The sequence below is a fragment of the Camelus bactrianus genome, chromosome 9 (assembly GCF_048773025.1).
Source record: "Camelus bactrianus isolate YW-2024 breed Bactrian camel chromosome 9, ASM4877302v1, whole genome shotgun sequence".
Taxonomy (NCBI): Eukaryota; Metazoa; Chordata; class Mammalia; order Artiodactyla; family Camelidae; genus Camelus; species Camelus bactrianus.
Window position 1 is genome coordinate 3,205,141 of NC_133547.1, and position 20,736 is coordinate 3,225,876.

The window sequence follows — 20,736 nt, forward strand, 5'->3', positions numbered from 1 at the left end:
GTCTGTCTGTCTCTCTCCCTCTCTCTCTCTCTCTGTCTCTCTCTCTTTCTCTGTCTCTCTCTCTTTCTATCTCTGTATCTCTCTGTCCCTCCCTCCCTCCCTCTTGTTTCCTCTTTCTAAACTTTATTTTCTTAAAGACAGCCCTGTAGCCCCAGGCCCTCAGATTAATACAGTTTCACCTTACTGAACTCTGTAGGCCGTGACGCGAGGAGCCAGCCAGCTCAAGCCAGTTCCTGACGCCTGACTGTAAACAGCCCTTCCCAGTCGCAGGTTCAGTGATGTCACTTTGGGAACTTGAAATTAGCCACTCCGAGTACTTGCACCCTGGAAACTGACAGATGCTACAAATCAGGTATTTTCTTTCAGAGAGCTGACCGTTACACTTTCGTCATCACACTGCTGGGCGATTTCCAAAGGCCACTTTAAAGAGAATTAAACAGAACATGGAAAGAAAAACTGTGAAATCAAAAGCCTGCAGGAGAACTAGAAGACGGATAGAATCCTATGTCTGGTATCCGCCAGCCTGCTCCCTTCCTTCCCCACCTAACGTAGCCGACCTCTGGAATCGCGCCTTCAAAGTCCCCTCGCGTTTTCGTAAACACAGCGCTACCACACTCGTACATGTATGGTAGGTGTATGTGTCTGTTGTCATTTTCAACTTTGTAACTTTAACAGATAGTTTTCAAAATGATTTTTGAAATCAGGAGTAGAGTGAGCATGTGCCCATGTTCTGACCTGTTCCTTAACGATGAAGTCATCCTTCAAACCTGCGATTTTACTCAAATGTCTACCCCTGTCCATTGTCCTTCCTGCCTTCCTGCGTGTCTCTGTTTCCATCAGGATGTTTTTTTTCCTTTTGCCCGAAACTTTTATTCTTTTGGCACCCCTCTGCTGGTGATGAATATACTTTTTTGTCGCCCGGAATGTCTTTATTCCACCTCCAATTTTGAAGAGTGTTTTCTGCTGTTCTAGAGTCCTAGGTTGGCAGGTTTTTTGGTTTTGGTTTTTTGGCACTTAAATGCGGCATTAATCATTTCTCTTGCAAAAACTGTAAATCTTCTTGCCGCTCATTTGAAATTAATGTGTCCTTTTTCTTTCAGTGCTTCTAAGATTTGTCTTTGGGTTTCAGCAGTTTTTCTCTGATGTGTCTCACTGTGTGTGTGTGTGTGTGTTGACTAACGTAAGAGTAAGATGAAAAGTGTGCGTGTCAAATGCACAGCCTGATGAATTGTCCCAAATTGAGCATTCGTATGTTTTCCAGTAACTTCTCTCTAAACACAGTGTCTGTGCTGACTTGTAATAATAGCATGGATTAAACTTGCTTATTTTGGTTCCTTACATCAACATGAACGTTCTCTGCAGTGTTTTGGGAGGGGTGCGTGTGTGGCTTTTTTTGCTCAAATGTGTGTAAGATGTGTCCATAGTAACGCAGGGAGCTGGAGAGCTTCCACTCCAGTTGCTCGAGGGTGTTCTGTTGTGTAAGTCACCACAGCGGGCATATCCAGCCTCGGGTTAGCAGGTGTTTGCTTGGCATCAGGAGACGCTAGCTAGTGCAGCTTTGAATAGCTTAACACACGTCTAGTACTGAGCACACACGTGCATTTCTGTCAGAGTGAACCTGGGAGTGTAACTGTTGTGTTCGGTGCCGTGCATTTATTCAACTTTAGGAGGTGCTTCAGAACATTTTTTCAGAGTGTATCGCTCAGTACTCAGTGCACATGAGCGTCCTGGTTATTCCGCGTCCTCACCACCTCTTCAAGTGTCTCACTTTTTTATTGTAGCCGTGCTGTTATGGGCGGTGGTGTCTTCTTGTGGTTTTAGTTTGCATTTCTCTGGTGACTGATGAAGCTGAGAATATTTTCATATGGTTTTTGGTCATTTGAATATTCATTTTATTTTTGTGAAATGTCTTCTTGAGTCATTTTCTCATTTCCTCATTTTTAAAAATTGGGTTCACTTTTTTTTCTTTTTTGCTAAACAATAGGAAGCTTTCTTTTTTTCTAATTATGCATGTGAGTCCTTCATCAGGTATGTTCACTGTGAATATCTGCTTTTAGTCTGGTTGAAGTTCACTCTCTTTTTTTTTTTTTTCTTTTTAAATTAAATTTGAAGTTCGCTCTCTTATTGATGTATTTTTGAAGAATAGAATTTCTGAACTTTATTACAACCCAGTTTATCTAATTCTTATTTTATATTTCGTGCTAGTGCTGCTACAGAGTGTGGAGGCGTTTCCTGTGCATTCCTCCCAGAGCTACAGACGGACTTTTTAGGTTTATATCCTCAGTCCTCAGAAATAATAAGGGGGGAGTGTGTGTATGTGTGATGTGTGTCAAGGGTGCAGATATATTTTTCATGTGGAAATCTGCTTCATATAGCAAAATTTACTGGATTAGATTTCTTTTTTTTTTAAATTGAAGTGTAGTCAATTTATGATGTTGTGTCAATTTCTGGTGTCCAGCACAATGCTTCAGTCATATATGAACATGCATATATTCATTTTCATATTCTTTTTCATTATAGGTTACTGCAAGATATTGAATATAGTTCCCTGTGCTGTACAGTAGAAACTTGTTTATCTAATTTATATATAGTAATTAGTATCTGCAAATCTCCAAGCTCACCCATCCCCTTTCCCCCTGGTTAACATAAGTTTGTTTTCTATGTCTGTGAGTTTTTTTCTGTTTTGTAAACAAGTTCACTTGTGTCTTTTTTTTTTTTAATATTCCACATATAAGTGAATGATATTTTTCTTTCTCTTCCTGGCTTACTTCACTTAGAATGATGATCTCTGGATCCATCCATGCTGCTGCAAATGGCATTATTTTATTCTATTTTTTATGACCAAATAGTATTCCATTGTGTAAATATACCACAGCTTCTTCACCCAGCCACCTGTCGGTGGGCGTTTGTGTTGCGTCCACATCTTGGCTGTGCATAGAGCCGCACAGCTTATTGGAAAGACCATCCCTTCCCCGCGGGGCTGCTGGTGTTCTGGGTCATCCTGCAGGCTGCTGGCTGCATCTGTACCCAGCCTTCCCCTTCTGTTCCTCAAGTTCAGTTTGTGTGTCTGTGTACCGAGAACACACAGACCCAGACACTCTAGCTTCATAGCAAAGCTTGACACCGAGCAGAGTGAGGCCTCCAGCTTTGTTCTGTTTCTCAAGATGTCGTTTGATACTTTCAGCCTCAGTATGTCTAGGGAGGAAAGTCTCCCTGGGCTTTTTACTGAAGTTGCATCAAGTCCACAGGCTCCTTTTGGGAGTAAATCGGTGCCTTTACAATAGTGAGTCTTTCTGCTCTCCATTTATCCAGAGCTTCAGAAGTTCTCTCAATTTTGTAGCTCAGTCTGGTGGTCTTACCTGTCCTTCGTTAGATTTATTGCTTTTATTACATGTTTTCAGATTGTTGTGTATGTGATAGGTTTTTTTAAAAAAAATTTCATTTTCTATCCTTTTTTTTGGTGATCTGAAGAAACACAGTTGAGTTTTTAATTGCCCTTCTGTACAACAGCTTTGCAAAATTCATGTATTAATTTTGATAGCTTGCATACTCTATTGGGTTTTACGTGGACACAACAGTGTGTTCTGTGAGCAGCGGCAGTTTGTTTTACTTTATTTCCAGTGCTTTTGTTCCCTTCTCTCGCTCACCTGTGCTGCCTGGAGCGCTAGTGCAGTGCTGAATGCGAACAATGACAGCGAGAGCTCAGCCTTAAAACGATGCTCTTTGTGGGGCTGCTTGTATAGCCTTTGCCAGGTTAAGGCAGTGCACCATCCATCTCACCAAGGTTTGATTTTTTGTTCTGTTTTGTCTTGTTTACTGTGAATGGCCATTTAATTTTGTTAGATGTGTTCAGAATCTCTCATATGCTCTGCAAATAACCTGTTTTTCCTCCGTTATTGAGGCAAGCTATACTGATGCATTTTTAGTTTTTAAAATTTTTTAAAAATACAGAACGCTTTACAAATGTGCGTGTCACTTTTAAATATTAAGTCATCCGGCCTACATTGTATAAATCCCACTTGGCTATAAAATATTATTTTCATATAACTATACTATTTGCTCATTTTCATTAAGGATTTTTGAACACGATTGGTTTGTAATATTTTATCATGTAATGTCCTTAATTGGGTTTCGAGATCAAGGGTTTACTAGCCTTCTAAAATGGGATATAGAATACAGTATAGGTCTTCCCCCCAAAATTAAAAATAGAATTACCATGTGATCCAGCAATCCCACTCCTGAGCGTATATGTAAAGCACATGAAAACAGGCTCTCAAAGAGGTATCTGCACCCCATGTTTATTGCAGCATTATTCATAATAGCTAAGATGTGGAAACAACCTAAGAACAACCTAAGTGTCAATCAGCACATGAATGGATAAAGATGTGGTATATTTATACAAAGGTATATTATTCAGCCATGAGAGAAAAGAAATGGCAACTGTGTGATGGGATGGAGGTGGTCATGCTATAGCGGTAATCAATGTGAACTGTTACAGTGTTTCAAATCAACACTTTGTACGCCTTCTACTTATGCCATGTTTATATATCAATTATGTCTCAAAACAGAGAAAAAAATAGACAAACACATGAGGTACAAAGTATATTCTCTCTTCTCCCTCACTGAAGTGATTTTTCTGAGATTGGCCTTAGTTTTTCCTTTAAAGTTTGGATAAATTCATGCTGGAACACTAAACGCTGTCTAATTTGTATTCATCTTGGGTTTCTCTGAGCTTCTGGAAGCAGTGGCTTGATGGCTGATCCCATTTGAGAAACAAAAATGGATCACACTGGATAATTAAAAATTGGATAAAATTAGGGGGAGAAGGTATAGCTCAGTGGTAGAGAGCATGCTTAGCATGCACGAGGTCCTGGGTTCGATCCCCAGTACCTCCATTAACAATAGTAATAATAATAAATAAAAATAATAAAAATATTTTTTAAATTGAATAAAATTTAAATGAGGTAAAATTGGATAACTTCTAAGTCATTGCCTCCTCAAATATTGCTTTTTCTTCATTCTCTCTTCTTCACTCCTGGGCCCCCAATTAATCATCTGAAGGAACTTTTTCCTGCATTCCACAAGCCTCATGCTTTCTCCCTTGGATTTCCACTTTCCTCTTCTGGGCACTTCCATTTGGATATATTTACCTAACTTCCAGTTTATTGTTTTTGTCTTCTGCACTGTTCCAGCCCCCATGACCATGAAGTCAGGGTCCAAAACTCATTAGGATCCAGTGACATGAGAGGTCATTCTCAGAAAAACCACTGTGACAGGTGCCTTCTTCAGTGTTGAAGTCACAAAATTTAAGGGAATTCAGTCTAGCCACGATCTGCTAAGCAAGACATGGGGTGTCAGTTCATCCCTCTTGGGACAGACAGAAAAGGTCACACCAGGTTTCTGAATAATGCCTCTTGGTCACACGCTCTCCAGAGACTGTCTCGGAGTCTGCTTTAGGGGAAGTGTTCATTTCCCTTGGGGTCTCCTTTACAAAGATTGTGGGTGTTAAGGTGGCCAGTCAGCTCTCTAAACCAGCGCCGTCCAATAAAAATACAATATAAACCACAAATACTAGCCACATAGGCATTTTTAAGTGTCCAGCAGCCACACTACAGAAGCAGAAAGAAACTGGTGGACGTTAATTATAATCACATTTCATGTAACCCAATCTGTTTAAAAGTGTTATCTTCTCGATGTAAAAAAATGATCAACAAGCTGTCCATCGACAGATGACTGGATAGAGAAGCTGTGGTGTATTTATACAATGGAACACTACTCAGCCATAAAAAAAGAATAAAATAGTGCCATTTGCAGCAACATGGATGGACCCAGGGATCATCATTCTAAGTGAAGTAAGCCAGAAAGAGAAAGAAAAATACCATATGATATCACTCATTTGTGGAATAAAAAAAGAAAAAAGAAGACACCAATGAACTCATCTACAAAGCAGAAACAGCCTCACAGACATAGCAAACAATCTTACGGTTACCAGGGGAAGTGGGGTGGGAAGGGATAAATTTGGGAGTTCGAGATTTGCAAATATTAACTACCTTATATAAAAATAGATAAAAACCAAATTTCTTCTGTACAGCACAGGGAACTATATTCAATATCTTGTAATTACCTGTAATGAAAAAATATGAAAAAATAAAAAAATATGAAAATGAGTATATATATGTGTGTGTGTATGTGTGTGTGTGTGAGAGAGAGAGAGAGACTGGGACATGCTGTACACCAGAAATTGACACATTGTAACTGACTATAGTTAAATTTAAAGAATCTTTAGAAGAGAAAAAAATAAAATAAAAGATCCAGGAGATGACTCATACTCTTCTCTCGCCCTGTGTCTTCCAGACCCAAAGTATGTTTTACACCCGGAGCACATCCTGACTGAGGCGGGCTTTGGGTCAGGTGTTCGACAGCCACCTGCGGGCAGCAGGCGCCATGCCGGGCGGAGCAGCTCCAAACACACCCTCGGTACCTGGAAGTCAGCAGATGTCTCCTTGTCAGTACGTCTGTCTCTGTCTGTGGCTCGCTCTCTCCCCCGTCTCACTTAGTCTTGGTCCCTGACTGTTGGGCATCTTGCAAATTCTGTTCATTTCTCCTTTTTTCCTCTCTCTCTGTCTCTGTCGGTGTCCTTCTGTCCCCCTGAGTCTGGAGGGTCTTTCTGTGTCACTATTGCCCCGAGAACCCCGTGTGCTTCTCCTATACCACCACTCAGGTGAAAAGCTTAAAACAGCCTGTCTGAGCCCGCAGAGGAGACTGGGGTTGGCTGGGCAGGTCACATGTGATCATAAGCCCCAGGGTGTCACAGGGAGCCCATCGTTCATAGCAGGATTCACCGTTCACCATCGATCGGTGGCGTCTGAAAGCCCTTGCAAGGGCAGATCCATAGCGCCTGGGGGAGAAATCAGTCCACAGATGCTTGTCACATTGGAGGCTCCCCAAGGAGGAGCGGGGCTGGGGCGCCTGGACAGGCACGCACGTCCCATCAGGGGCCAGCCTGTGCAGACACAGCCCGACTCGACGGTCCTGTACGGTGTGAAGTCCCAATGTTTAACGCCAAGTGTGTTTGAGTTTCCTTGTTGATTTTCTCAAACACACACACAAAAGGAAGTAACTCCTTTCCTTGAGCTTTGTTCTTCTCGCCCGCTAACCCCAGCAGTGACGAGGGGTGTTTTAGAGGAAAACAGATGTCCCAGCTGCTTCGCAAATCCTTGCTCTCTTGTCCTGGACACCATCCACAACTCAGCACCAAGTTCAGATGGGTAGCTTGGTTCCTTTCATAAATGGATTGTATTTCTTAGAGTACTTTCAGGCTCACAGCAAAACTGAGCAGAAGATACCAAGGTTTCCCATACGCCGCCTGCCCCCACGGGCGCACAGCCTCCCCCGCCACCAACACGCTGGCGCCTGGAAGGTGTGCTTGTTACAGCCGCTGACCTCACACTGACACACCGTCACCACCCAGAGCCCACAGTAACATGGGGCTCACTCCCGGTGTGGTACGTTCTGCGGGTTCGGACAAATGTGTCCTGACATGTATCCACCAATATAGTGTCATACAGAGTAGTTCCGCTGCCCTGATATTTCTCTCTGCTCCACTGGGCATCCTCCCTCCTCGCCAGCCCCTGGCAACCACTGATCCTTCTGGGTCCCCATAGTTTTTCCTTTTCCAGAATGTCCTATAGTTGGAACCATATGATACATAGCCTTTTCAAATTGGCTTCTTTCACTTGACAAAAGCATTTAAAGTTGCTCCCTGTCTTTTCATGGCTTGATAGCTCATTTCTTTTTAGTACTGAATAATAGTCCACTGTCTGGATGGGCCATCCCATTTGTTTATCCATTCACCTACTGAACAGCATCTCGGTTGCTTCTAAGTTTCGGCAGTTATGAAAAAAGCTGCTATAAACATCTGTGTGCAGGGTTATTTTTTTTATTGAAGCATAGTCAGTTACAATGTGTCAGTTTCTGGTGTGCAGCATAATGTCCCAGTCATGCATATATATACGTATATTCATTTTTAGAATCTTCTTCATTAAAGGTTATTGCAAAATATTGAAATTAGTTTCTTGTGCTATGCAGAAGAAATTTGTTTTTTTATTTATTTTTATATATGCTGGTTAACATTTGCAAATCTCAAACTCCCAAATGTATCCCTTCCTATCCATTTTCCCTGGTAACCATAAGATTGTTTACTATGTCTGCAAGTCTGTTTCTCGTTTTGTAGATGAGTTTATTAGTGTCCTCTTTTTTCTTTCTTTTTTTTTAAGATTCCACACATAAGTGAGAACATGCAGTATTTGTCTTTCTGGCTTACTTCACTTAGAATGACGATCTCTAGGTCCATCCATGTTGCTGCAAATGGCATTATTTTATTCTTTCTTATGGCTGAATAGTATTCCATTGTATAAATATACCACAGCTTCTCTATCCAGTCATCTGTTGATGGACACTTAGGTTGCTTCCATCGTGTGCAGGTTTTTGTGTGGACATAACTTTTTAACGCATTTGGGTAACACCAGGGAGCACAATTGCTGGACTGTATGGTAAGTACATTTAGTTTCCTAAGAAACTGCCAAACGATCTTCCAAAGTGGCCATACCGTTTTGTGTTTCCCGCCAGCAGTGAAGGAGAGTTTCTGTAGCTCCACATCCTTGTCTGCACTTAATGTTGTCTGTGTCTTAGACTTTGGCTGCTCTGGATAGGTGTGTAGTAGAAACTTGGTTGTTAAAATGTTGCAAGAAATGCAGAGCATGGGCTAGAAGTCAGACGGAATGAGGTCTCTCTCTGATCCTCTCCGCAGTCTCAGAACCCCTGGACAAGTTCCCTATAAACTTTCATAAACGTGACCTTATGAATTCCTTTCCTTCAGAAGCCACTCGAAGGATATTTACTCATTACCTGTCATGTGCTTGGTGTTTGGGACACAGGAATGAACAAAACAGATGTGGTCCCCGTGCTCAGCAGAGCTCCCATCTGAGGAGGGGACAGAATCAAACAGATAATTGTCCATTATTTAACTACCATTGTGATACAAGAGAGGGTAACGCTTGCCGCTGTAACCAGCCAACCCTGAAACACCAGTGTCTTAACACAAAGGGAGCTTGTTTCTCACTCACGTAAGTGACCATTGTGGGTCTTCCTGGGCAGAATTTGAATTTCCTCCTTAGGAACATCAGCCTCTTCCCATTTGTGGCTCCACCATACTCTTGGGCGATGCCCCTCTGCTTCCAACCAAAGGAAACAGAGAGGTACAAAGGCTGCGTCCACCTGTAGAAGTTGCTGGCCTGGAAGTGACACGTGTTATTTTGGCCCAGATTTCTTGGCTCTGCATACTCACTGTGGTCACAAGCAGACACAAGGGAGACTAGACAATAAAGGCCCTTGTGGGTGGCCGCCTCCCACGGAGACTGCTCCACTGTGAAAGGAGGAGCACACTCTCCCGGGAGCAGCCAGACCACTCCGCCCCACGTGGAAAGTAATTTGAAGAAGAAATGCGCAGGAGCATGGATAGCAAAAAAGCATGTCCTCACACCCCTCCAACGATGCACCACCTGGGCTGACTGATGCCTCAGCACTAGAGGGAGCCAGCCGAACTGGGGCTCCGAGAGACACTCAAGGGACCCCGTTCCCTCCAGAAACCAGCATGAGTCCTGGGGAGCCTGAGGGAAGTTGTCGTGGATGACCAGGAGAGAGCAACTTGGCCGTGTGGCAGTAGGTGCTGGTTCCTCCTCTCCCCCTCCTTCTGTTCTTGACCCTGTGAAGGACTCCACATGGCCTTTCATTTCCCCCTTTCTCTGAGCGCAGGGACGGGGCAGGACCTGAGAATGGGCAGCCTCCAGATATGTGTCCAACCCAAAATCACCAGCTGTGGCTTTGGCTGCCATAGTGACTGTGGCAAAGTCTTGAATTGTCAGCTGCCCTGAACAGGATGGGTGATTTCGACATTTTCCTGAACTGCAGTGAAATATTCATCCCAAAGCTCAAGATCGATGTCTCTATCCAGGTGGAAAAAAAAATGGCTCTGACTGTGAAAAGGGGACATGACCTTGACTGCAGACCTCAGGGAAGCCCCCCTCCCGATGATGCTAATTTAAGGAGGAGTGTGAGGACCCATGAACGTCAACATGGGAAGGCAGAGCGAGAGCTGGGGGGCATCTGGGCAGAGGACACAGCTTTTGTGAAAGCCTCGAGTCAGGACATAATTTTGCTGGTTCTGAGAAATTGACAAAATTCCAAAAGTATCAGAGATGGGGAAACATTGAGGAGATGCTCCAGTCGGGACTGAATGTGTAGGGCTTTGTAAAGTCCATGTAAAGATTTGGGATTTTATCTTTGGGATGATGGGAAAGGTTTTAAACATAAGCCCAGTATAATCAGACTTTTCGTCTAAAATAGACCCGTATGACCACTTCGTGGAGACAGAATCGGAGGAGGCAGTAAAAGTAACGGCTGACATGTTCTGAGCGCTATTCTATGCCAGTCACTGTTCTGAGCCCTCCATGCGGACAGTTTTCTTAATTCCCACGAGACTCTGGAGTTTCCTTTATGAGACCCGTTTTATTGATGAGGACACTGAGGCTCAGAGTGTTAACTAACCTGATGAGTGCTGTGTGTCATGTAAGAGGCGGTGCTGGATTTCCACCTCGGAAGATCCTATGTTCCCGCCTACCGTTGCTGTATTATATTTACCAATAATGCATACTATAAGCATGCCTTTCATATTTACTAAAGAAAACAAAAACTGGGTAGACAGGCCAGGAGAGAGATGAGTTGCTTAGGGCAGGATCATGACTGTAAGAATTTAAATAAATGCATGGATTCAAGACTGGAAAGTGGTCTCGAAAGAAACGCTGATGGAAGCTTGGTTCCAAGAAATGTCTGACTAGGTTGTTTTAGATGCAACTGCTTCCCACTGCAAAAATAAAGAAATAAACGCGATGAAGCAAAATATAAAGAACCTCTGTCTGTGGGCCTTGGCGGGCTTCCAAAGCAGGCAGAATTTACGGTTTGAAGACGCAAAAGGGGAAGGAAACAAAGAGAGGGGAATTCATCATCCGGGGGTGGTTTGACACTGATGGTTTACTGGCTCTGAACGTAAAAGCAGCAGAGAAGAGACTGAAGAGCCAAAAGGAGCTTTTGGCCATCTCCTTAAGCAAAAGCTTCAAATTCGCGGCAGCACGCAGAAGGGTCCACCGTGGCGGAAGGACCCCATGAACACCCGGGCTTTGGGTTGGGACCCTGAAGGGCCACTTCCTGGGCACAGGGTGAACTGAGTATGAGCAAGACCTCAAAAGGCCAGAAACCCAGTTCTAAATAAAGAGGCCTGGTCTCTAGCCCACCTGCCTGCCAGAAGCAAAAGCGCACCCCCTCTGGAGGAGGGCAGCCACAAAGGGCGGCAGGGCAGCCCCGACAGCGCCGCACAGAACTGTGGGCACACCGTCAAAAGCGGCAAGGCAGCGTGCGGTCAAGGGCAGCCCAAAACGCCCGGAGGAAAGGAAGCGTGTAACAGAAATAGACCACACGGGGCCCTGAGTAACGGCAACTGCCATGTACAAGCAAAAGCCCGGCAAGATGGGGAATTTCGACCAAGAACTAGAAGATATGAAAGCAAACAAATGGAAATTCTAGAACTGAAAAATGCAGTTGCTGAAATTGTGAACTCAGAGGATGGGGTTAATAGCAAACTGGACTCAGCTGAAAAAAGAGTGAAGTGAAACACAATTCAGGAGACATAGCCAGACAGAGGCACAGAGAGACTAGAGAATAAAGGTTCCAAAAAGGGCATGAGTCACCTCAATAAATAAAATAAAATAAAATAAAACTAAAATGAAGTCACGGGCATGTATAGGACAAGTATAGGACGTGGTGGGCAGGGTTAACACTTGTATGACTGGAGTCCCATCAAGGGGGAGAGAGAGAGAGACTGAGTTGCAGGACTGCAGTCTCATCTCACCGCCTCTGCCACCACTCTGGTCTGAACCACATCAGCCGCCACCTGGTTTACTGCAAGGGCCCCCTAACCGCCCTGCTTGTTTCTAACCTCCCCACTTTGGTCTGATCTCAACTGAGCAGCAGTGTCATCCTGTTAAACGTAACAGTTCCTCTGAGAATTGGGGACGGGCGGACACGGCCGTGGCTGCCAAGGCAGTGGGGATGCCGGCCAAGCTCGTTTCTGGAACTTGGGCAGATACAGATGAGAGAAAATGAGAGGCCCGTGTTACAGCTGTCATTCTAGGAAATCATTGCCTTGACAGCAAAACTCTGTTAAAAGAAAAAGGTGGATCCTACAAAAGATGAAGCAGTAATTGACTGAAAAGATTCGAAAATAAGCTAGCCAAGAGCTGATTCCTATGGAATGTTTCGTTATTCCTGGGAAATTATGGGATAAAATAGGACTGTGGCTTTGGGCAAAGGCCTCCACTGAGAAGAGCATCTTCATCGAGAGAGATGCTCCCTGTCCACCTCCAGTCCCCAGAGCTGGGAGGAGGCTGTCAAGGGAGACCCCGGTCTGTCTCCTTTGAGAGGGAAGGTCTGCGGTGCATAGCACCTAATTGCCAGCCCTCAGAACAGAAGTGCCAGGATGACGCCTGGGCACCCGCTTAGGGCTGTCCGCGAGAGGGCTGAAGGCAGCTCACCTGAAGAGGCTGGCTCCATTTCCACGTGCACTGGTGCTTTCATGAAAACCAGAATCTCTCATTCCTCAAAAAACTAAAAATAGTAGGCATGTTCCTATGTGACTGAAGTATTGTTCTGTACACCAGAAATTGACACATTGTAAATTGACTGTACTTCAATAAAAATATAATAAAAAATAAAAGTTAGCCTAGAAATGTAAAAAAAACAAAACTAAACTAAAAATAGAATTACTGTGTGATTCAGCAATCCCACGTCTGGGTAATTATCCAAGGGCAATGACAACAGGATCCCAAAGAGGTGTCTGCACCTCTGTGCTCACTGCAGCGTGTTTACAATATGCACAAGATACAGAAACAACCTAAGTGTCCGTCAACAGATGAACGGATAAAGAAGATGGGCGATATTTATGAATCCTACTCAGCCATTAGAAGAAACGAAATCCAACCATTTGCAACAACCTGGATGGATCTTGAAAACATCATGTTAGGTAATGTTGCATAAAAAAATGCGTTACAGCTCAGGTGTGACAGCAACCTGGATCAGGGCGAGAGACCAAGCAGCACTCCGGGAGTTGGAGAACTCAGGTCTATTACGCCACTGGGCCCAGATGACTTAACACTCCAAGCTCTGGACCCACAGACTTTTATAGGCTGCCAGTCCACTCCCCACAACATCACATGCAAACAAGGTATAACAAAAGCTGACCAACCAGGAACAAGCTCTGCAGAAATGGACCAATCAGGAGGGAGAGAAATAACCAATCAGGAGAGAAGGAAACAACGAACCAGGAGCGAGCTCAGGGAACCAATAGAATTTTAGGGGTAAGTAAGCCGTTTCAGAGGCAAAAAGTGAGAGAGCCTCTGGGCCAGGGAACCCATGGTGCCAGCAGGAGAGTAGTGGCCCTGCCTGGGGGTCCTGCCGGTCTTTTTATGGGGCTTCCCGCCTCAGTAAGATAAATCAGACTGAGAAAGACAAATACTGTATGATACGCCTTATATGTGGAATCCAAAAAGGCAAAATCATAAAAACAGAGGAATAATGGTGACCAAGGGCTGGGAGGTGGGGAATGAGAGAGGTGCTTTTGAGGATACAAACTTGCAAGCAGTAGGTGAATAAGTCCTGGAGATCTAATGCGCAGTGTACTGAATGTAGACATAAAAACTGTATTCTAAAATTAAACCTACCAAGAGACTAGATCTCAACAGTTCCCACTACAAGAAGGAATGTAACTATGTATCATGACAGAGGGGTTAGCTGACGCTACAGTGGCAACCAGATTGCAGTAGAAATGTACCAAATCAGTATGTGGTGCGCCTCACACTTACACACTATGGTGTGTCGACTGTGTCTCAATTAAAAAAAGAGAAAACCAGAATCTCTTTCCAAAGTGCAATTCCGATGCCATGGAATAAAGCATGCTGATAATAAAAGACAATTTGGCAGTCAAATGCATCCCAAACTAGCCACTTTGCATCACTCCTCTGCTCTGAAGCATGCAGGGCTTTGCCATCTCAGTCGCATCTGCTGTCATTGCATCTCCTCCCGCTCACCCCTCGCCAGCCCTGCTCCCGCCACGCAGTCATCTTTGCCAGGCCTAGAATGCACCGTGCGCGCGTCTGCCTCGGGACCTTTGCACTTGCCATTTTCGCTGCCTGGAATGCTCTTCCCCCGGAGCTGCCCGCAGCCGGCCCCTCACCCCTTCCTGTCCTCCAGTCCTGCTCTAACGTTCCCTTCTCAGTCAGACCTTCCCATCTCCCTATGCTTTCAAAATGGCTAACACATTGTTTCGCCATTTTTTTCCCACTCCTTGTCTACCTCTCTTTTGTAAAAATGTTTCCTTGGTGTTTTAATGTGCATTTCTCTGGTTATTAGTAGAGTTGAGCATCTTTGCATAGTTATGATGGAAATCTACACTTCTTCTGAGGGTAAACTTTTATGGTATCATCCAAGATATTTCAGACTTATTTTAAATCTTAAAAATATACTTTATTTTCAATTTTAATTTCAAAATCTAATTACTTATGTTTTTATTGCTAAAGAGTATTTTTGATTGTTTAAATAGTTAGAACATACTACGGAAGAATAACTTTCTAACATCCAGGACCAAAGGGGGGTTTCCTAGCATTCCTTTCCCACATTCAGTTTCTCAGTTCAGCTGGAATTAACTTTTGCATATTGTGTGAGGAACATAAATGCGTTATTTTCCCAAAGAGACAATGAACGGTCTCAAGTCCATTCATGGAAGTGCTTCTTTTCCCGCTGGCGTGTGATGCTCTGATAATAAGTAAGTGAGTAAATAAATGTTACCTGTGGGGAGCCGAGGGTACAGATTTAATGAGAACTGTTAATGTACCAAGATCTCTGTCCCTAAGACTAGTGTCAGTTCCCGTCACTGTGAAGTAATTGGAAAACACAGAGCAGTGCACGGAAGAGAATAAGAGTTACCCACGTTATGCTCCAAAGAGAACCGCTGTACGTTGCCTCTTTCTTACCCACTTTTTTTTTCATTTTTTTATTGTGGTAAAATACACACAACATACAAGGTACCATCATACCCATTTATAAGTGTGCAGTTCAGTAGAATTCAGTCCATTCACGTTGCTGTGCAGCCATCGCCACCATCCATCTGTGGTCCAGCCACAAGAACTCGAGGGGTCGAGGGGAAATATTGCCCCTCCCCGACACTGTTCAATGTAATTTAAAATTTTATTTCTTTATTAACAGATTCACCGAGGAATAACTGTTATATATATATTTTTAAATCTACTCATGTTTAAGGTCTACCATTTGATGAGTTTGGACACAGGCTGTAACCTTATTAAGTCTCCCTAAAGTTCATGCAGTTTCTGTCCCTTTTGTTCTCCAGAGCAGCTCATTCTAGGCATTTGCATCTCTGAATACAGATGGGGAGGTGGAGGCTCCCCAAGGAAATAGGACATGTGTAGTCGGGGGTCACCTGGCCCTGGTCCTGGAGGCCCAGAGGCAGAGACCACCCACCTGGGGCTGCAAAGAATTAACTTGTATCTTGGGCTCCCTCTTGTGGCCGCAGCGGAGAAGTTTCCTTCCACGTTGAAGGAAAAATGCTTTTTAATCTGACAAATTCATTTCTTCATTCAATAAGTATTTGTTGATACTCTGCTGTGTGCCAGACACTGTTCAAGGCTCTTGGTCATCAATAAACAAAAATCCCTGCCCTCGAGAATCTTATATTCTTGCAGAGGGAGACAGACAATACACCATCCACATAAGTAAATTCATAGTCTACTAGAAGGTGAAAAGCGATTTGGAAAAAATGAGAAAGAGGGCAGGTCCAAGGGATCCAGCCTCCCTGAGAGGGTGGGAACAGGCTGCGATGTTTATAAGGAGGTCGGGGAAGGCGCTGAGCATGTGGCGTCTGAGCAAGGATGAGAAGGAGAGAGGAAGCTGGTTCGTGGTCGGCTGAGGGCGGCAGCGGAGGGGCAGGGGCTGGGCGTGTGTGCAGCTCACTCGAATAGCAGTGGGGAGAAGAGTGTGGCTGGTGCAGAGTGAGGAGTGGGAGAGGGAGGTAAGGGTTGAAGGCAGCAAGTCACGTAGTCACTGCTGTTACCCAAAGTGAGATGGAAAGTGATGAGAGTGACCCCAAGTTGAACACGCCTTAATCAGCCATTCTGCCTCCTGAGTCTCCACTAGAAGGCTGAGCCACTCCTCCCATTGGGGCTGTGCCATCCCAGCAGCCTTCAAATATCCTCAGCAATCCTCCCCCTTCTTTCTAAGGATCAGGAATCCTCCCTCCTGCTCTGGACTTGTATCTGGCCGACCCCTGGATGCCTGTCCTGAAAGTCTCACAAGGCTCGTCACACAAAATGGAGGTTGTGGGATGGTGACTGCAGAGTTGTGCAGTGTACAACCTACACAGCTGTACATGGAGGTCCAGATGTTCTTCCTCTCTGTTCCCACCAAGTTCTGTGCCCGCTATGCCATTTCTCTGGGTAATACAATGTTTTATCTTCTCTCCTCCCAAAAGCCTATAAGTTCTTTGAGGACAATACAGAATCAGAGTTCCATCCACATCTGTGGTACCCAGAGAGGGGCTAAAATACTGGTTGCCTCAATTAGCTCTCTACTTAGTAAATAAAATAAATTGGGTAATTATGATTAGATTTCTGTAAAAGACCAGATAATTATAGCAGGGTCCTAGGAACTGGCCCATAATTATACAGAGTGATGGAAGAGTGTAAAGTAGCTGGACTCAGCTAGGGAATCATGGCATAGTCTTAGGAACCAGCTGGATAATTGCACCAGGAGCTCCTAGGAACAGGTGGGTAATTATAGGAGAGTCCCTGGAATCTGTTGGATAATTACCATAGAGTCATGGAATCAACAGTAATAACAGAAGAGTCCCAAATACAGACCTCAGGAAATGTCTGGGGACAGTTTTGATTGTCACAACTTGGGAGAGAGAGGAATGCTGTGGCATCTAGCGAGTGGAGTTCAGGGAAGCAGCAGGCAGGAAGGTCCCTCAGCAGAGAGTCATCCCGTCCCGTCTTAGTCCATTCAGGGTGCTGTAACAGGATACTAGACACTGGGTGGCTTCAATAACATTTATTTCTCACAGTCCTGGAGGCTGGGAAGTCTGAGATCAGGGTGACGGCCGGGTTGAATTCTGATAAGGGTCCTGTTCCTGGTTTCCTTCCATGGCAGGGAGAGAAAATGACCTCACCAGACACAGAAACTGGTAGCACCTCGATCTTGGATTTTCAGCCTCCAGAACTGTGAGAAATAAATATTTGTTCATAAGTCACTTGGTCTTCAATATGGTGTTACAGCAGCCTGAGCAGACTAAAGGCGTTGATCAATGCCTGGAAACATTTTATATACAATGAGCCCTTAAATAAGCTAGTCAGTAAAAAGTAGCAGTGATTGTGGTCTTATCTGTGGTCGTGTATCAACTCAGAGTCTCAGTTTGCAAGCAACAGAAAATGACCGGTTGGTTTGGGCCAAAAAAAAAAAAAAAAAAGGAACTTATTACCAAGATGTTGACCAGCTTGTGGAAAGGAGAAGACTAGAGGAATCAAGTTCTGAGAATGGGCAGGAAAAGAGGAGGCAAGCATCTTTGCCCTGACTCCCTGAAGAGAAGTCCCACCACGTGGGACTGCATGGTGGGTTGAGCCCAGGACCTATGCCCACTCTGTGATTCTGTGATTTATAGTAAGAAATACATATGTTTGTTCTCCTTCTTCATTTCTGTCACAAGTCTCCTAAATCCCTTGGAATTTCCTAAGTGATCAGAGCAATTCAGGTGGCTTGGTATGCCTAACAAATTCCTTTCAGTCACTCCAGGTTTGTGTTAATGAGGTGACTTTGGGGAAGCACCTAAGGATGGAGGCTTGTTGCCAGGGGAACCAAGTATGTGATTAGAGGGTTGGCACTTTCAGTCTCACCCTCCTGACCTCCAGGGAGGGGAGAGGGGCCGAAGGTGGAATCAGTCACCAATGGCCATCTTATGGTTACCAGGGAAAGAGGGTGGGAAGGGATAAATTGGAGAGTTTCAGATTTACAAATGTTAACCACTATATATAAAAATAGGTTTTTTTTAAGTTTCTTCTGTATAGCACAGGGAACTATGTTCAATATCTTGTAACCTTTAATGAAAAAATATGAAAATTAATATATATATGTATGTATGCAGGACGGGGACATTGTGCTGTACTCCAGAAATTGACACATTGCAACTGACTATACTTCAATTTTTTAAAAAAGTAATTCTTAAAAAAAAATCACCAATGACCAATGACTTAATCAATCTTGTCTATGTAATGAAGCCTCCATAAAACCCAAAAGGGTGGGGTTCGGAGAGCTTCCGGGCTGGTGAACAGGCGGTGATCTGGGGAGAGTGTCCACTCAGAGAACAGAGCATGGAGGCCCCGCGCCCTTCCCACGGACTCTGCCCTGTGCACCTGTTCCACGGAGCTGAACGGTAGGGCACCCAGCTGCTGTCCAAGCTTTGCTCGGTGGTGCGGGAAAAAAACACACATGGGAATGGGTGTTAGAAACACACGACCCCAAAGGGTGGAGATGGCTCCCCAGAGGGAGGCAGAGCAGACCTCCCGCAAAGACTCGGGGACGGCCCGGAGCCTCTTTCCAAAGGGGAAACGGGTCCCAACTTGGAGACCCGACAAGGACACACGTTCTCTGCACCACTGTGCCTGCCCATCCAGGTGACTCCTGAGATAAAACCTCTCTTCCCACACGCCTCTCGCCAGGCGCCCAGAGCTTGTCTTGGTAACTGAAGAGGCTCACAAGCCTGCGGGCGAGACGGCTCTCACAGGCTGAGTGCTCCCTCCCACATGTTATTGTGAGAAGCTGACAGCATTTTGCAGAGAATGCCCACATAGGCATTACCTGGATTCAGCCACTGGTGTTTCACTGTGTTTTACCGCATAGCCATCCGTCAGCCCGTCTGGAGTGTCTGGGGTGCATTGACCTATAATGCATGGCCTATAATGGAAAAGCATATGAAAAGGAATAATGCATAAATATATCATATTATATATATATATGAATCACTAGGCTGTACACCAGAAATGAACACAACATTGTAAATCAACTAGACTTCAATTAAAAAAAATATAGGAAGTTGCAGGTGGGTGGGGATAGCTCAGTGGTAGAGCGCGTGCTTAGCATGCACAAGACCCTGGGTTCCATCCTCAGTACCTCTGTTATGTAGTAAATAAAACAATGATAAAGCAAAATAGTAATAAATAATAATTTTTTAAAAGTAAGGTGCAGACGTCAGTATGCTCTACCCTGTGTATTTCAGCAAGCGCACGATTACCTACAGTTCAAGCTTCATTTAGAGTCCCTTCCTTTTTTTTCTCTTGTGTTAAAATGTGCGTACAATGAAAGGAAATGGGCAGGTCTTCAAGGTACTGATCTCTGTGTTTTGACAGGTACCCAAACCCCTATCAAGGTACAGAATACAGCCTTTGTCCCCGAAGAATGGTGGTCGCCAGGGGCTGGGGGATGGGGGAAGGGGGAGTTGGTGTCTAGTGGGAACAGAGTTTCAGTTTTAGAAGCTGATAAAGTGCTATGCATGGCTGGTGACGGTTGCACAAAAATGTGGATGTATTTAATGCCACTGAACAGTTAAAATGGCAAGTTTTATGTTATATATATTTTACCATAATTTAAAAATAATAAAAAAAAAACAACTTCAAGAAGTGAAGATTGTTATCCTCACTTTGCAGCTAAGAACACTGGGGGCCCGTCACGGGTATAAGTTCCACAGGACTGCAGACCTGGACAGTGAGGGATTTGGGATCTGAACCCACCCGTGTGTCCCTCCAAGCTCATTCATTTTCCTTCTCCAGCAAGTTCTCCATCCTCTACTGCAAACATTCCCAGTAGTTGCAACAATAATATCAGAAGCAGGGGAGGAAGGTACGTATGGCTCAGTGGTTGGAGCGCATGCTTAGCATTCACAGAAAGTCCTGGGTTCAATCCCCAGGACCTCCATTAAAATAACTAAATAAATAAGCTTAATTCCCTCCCCGCCAAAAAAGTTTTTTAAAAGATAGCAGAAATAGTGCTTGTTGTAGTCGTAAATATAAAAGTGATATCTGAAATGGACTTTATCCTTGCAACAGATGACTGCCCAGCCACGGAGCACAGAAGTACTGACACGTTCCGTGCCGTGGGGAGCCTGGAAACTCGACCCTGAGTGAAAGGAGCCGGACATAGGGAAGGTCGCACGGTAAGCGACTCCATTTATACGCAGCCTCCAGAAGAGACAAATCCGTAGGGACAAAAAGCAGATCAGTGGTTGTCAGGCACTTGGTTGGGGGGTGGGGAGAACGGGGTGGGGAGAACGGGGTGGGGGCGGTGCCTGCTAACAGATACAGGGCTTCCTGGGGGTGCTGGAAATATTTTGGAAGTAGGCGGAGTGATGGCCGCACTGCACTGTGAATGTGCTAAATGTCGCTGAACTGTACACTTTTAAGGGGTTATTTTTAAATTTTTTCCCAAAACAAACAACTTTTTATTGAAATAGAGTTGATTTACAATGTTGTACTAGTTTCAAGTGTACAGCAAAGTGATTCAGTTTTACATATA

The 20,736-nt window shown here is 44.4% G+C and overlaps 1 long non-coding RNA gene across 2 annotated transcripts; it reads left to right on the top strand.

Annotated features, from left to right (window-relative positions):
* The first annotated feature begins 101 nt into the window (after window positions 1-101).
* On the top strand, window positions 102-20,439 carry LOC123618804 (uncharacterized). 2 transcript variants are annotated; one of them, XR_012508944.1, is made up of 3 exons: window positions 102-628; window positions 6,355-6,509; window positions 20,271-20,439. It is a non-coding gene; the product is annotated as an uncharacterized LOC123618804 (long non-coding RNA). The 2 variants fall into 2 exon arrangements; XR_006727264.2 differs by lacking the exon at window positions 20,271-20,439 and having other exon boundaries at window positions 102-270; window positions 367-628; window positions 6,355-14,476.
* The last annotated feature ends 297 nt before the right edge of the window (window positions 20,440-20,736 follow it).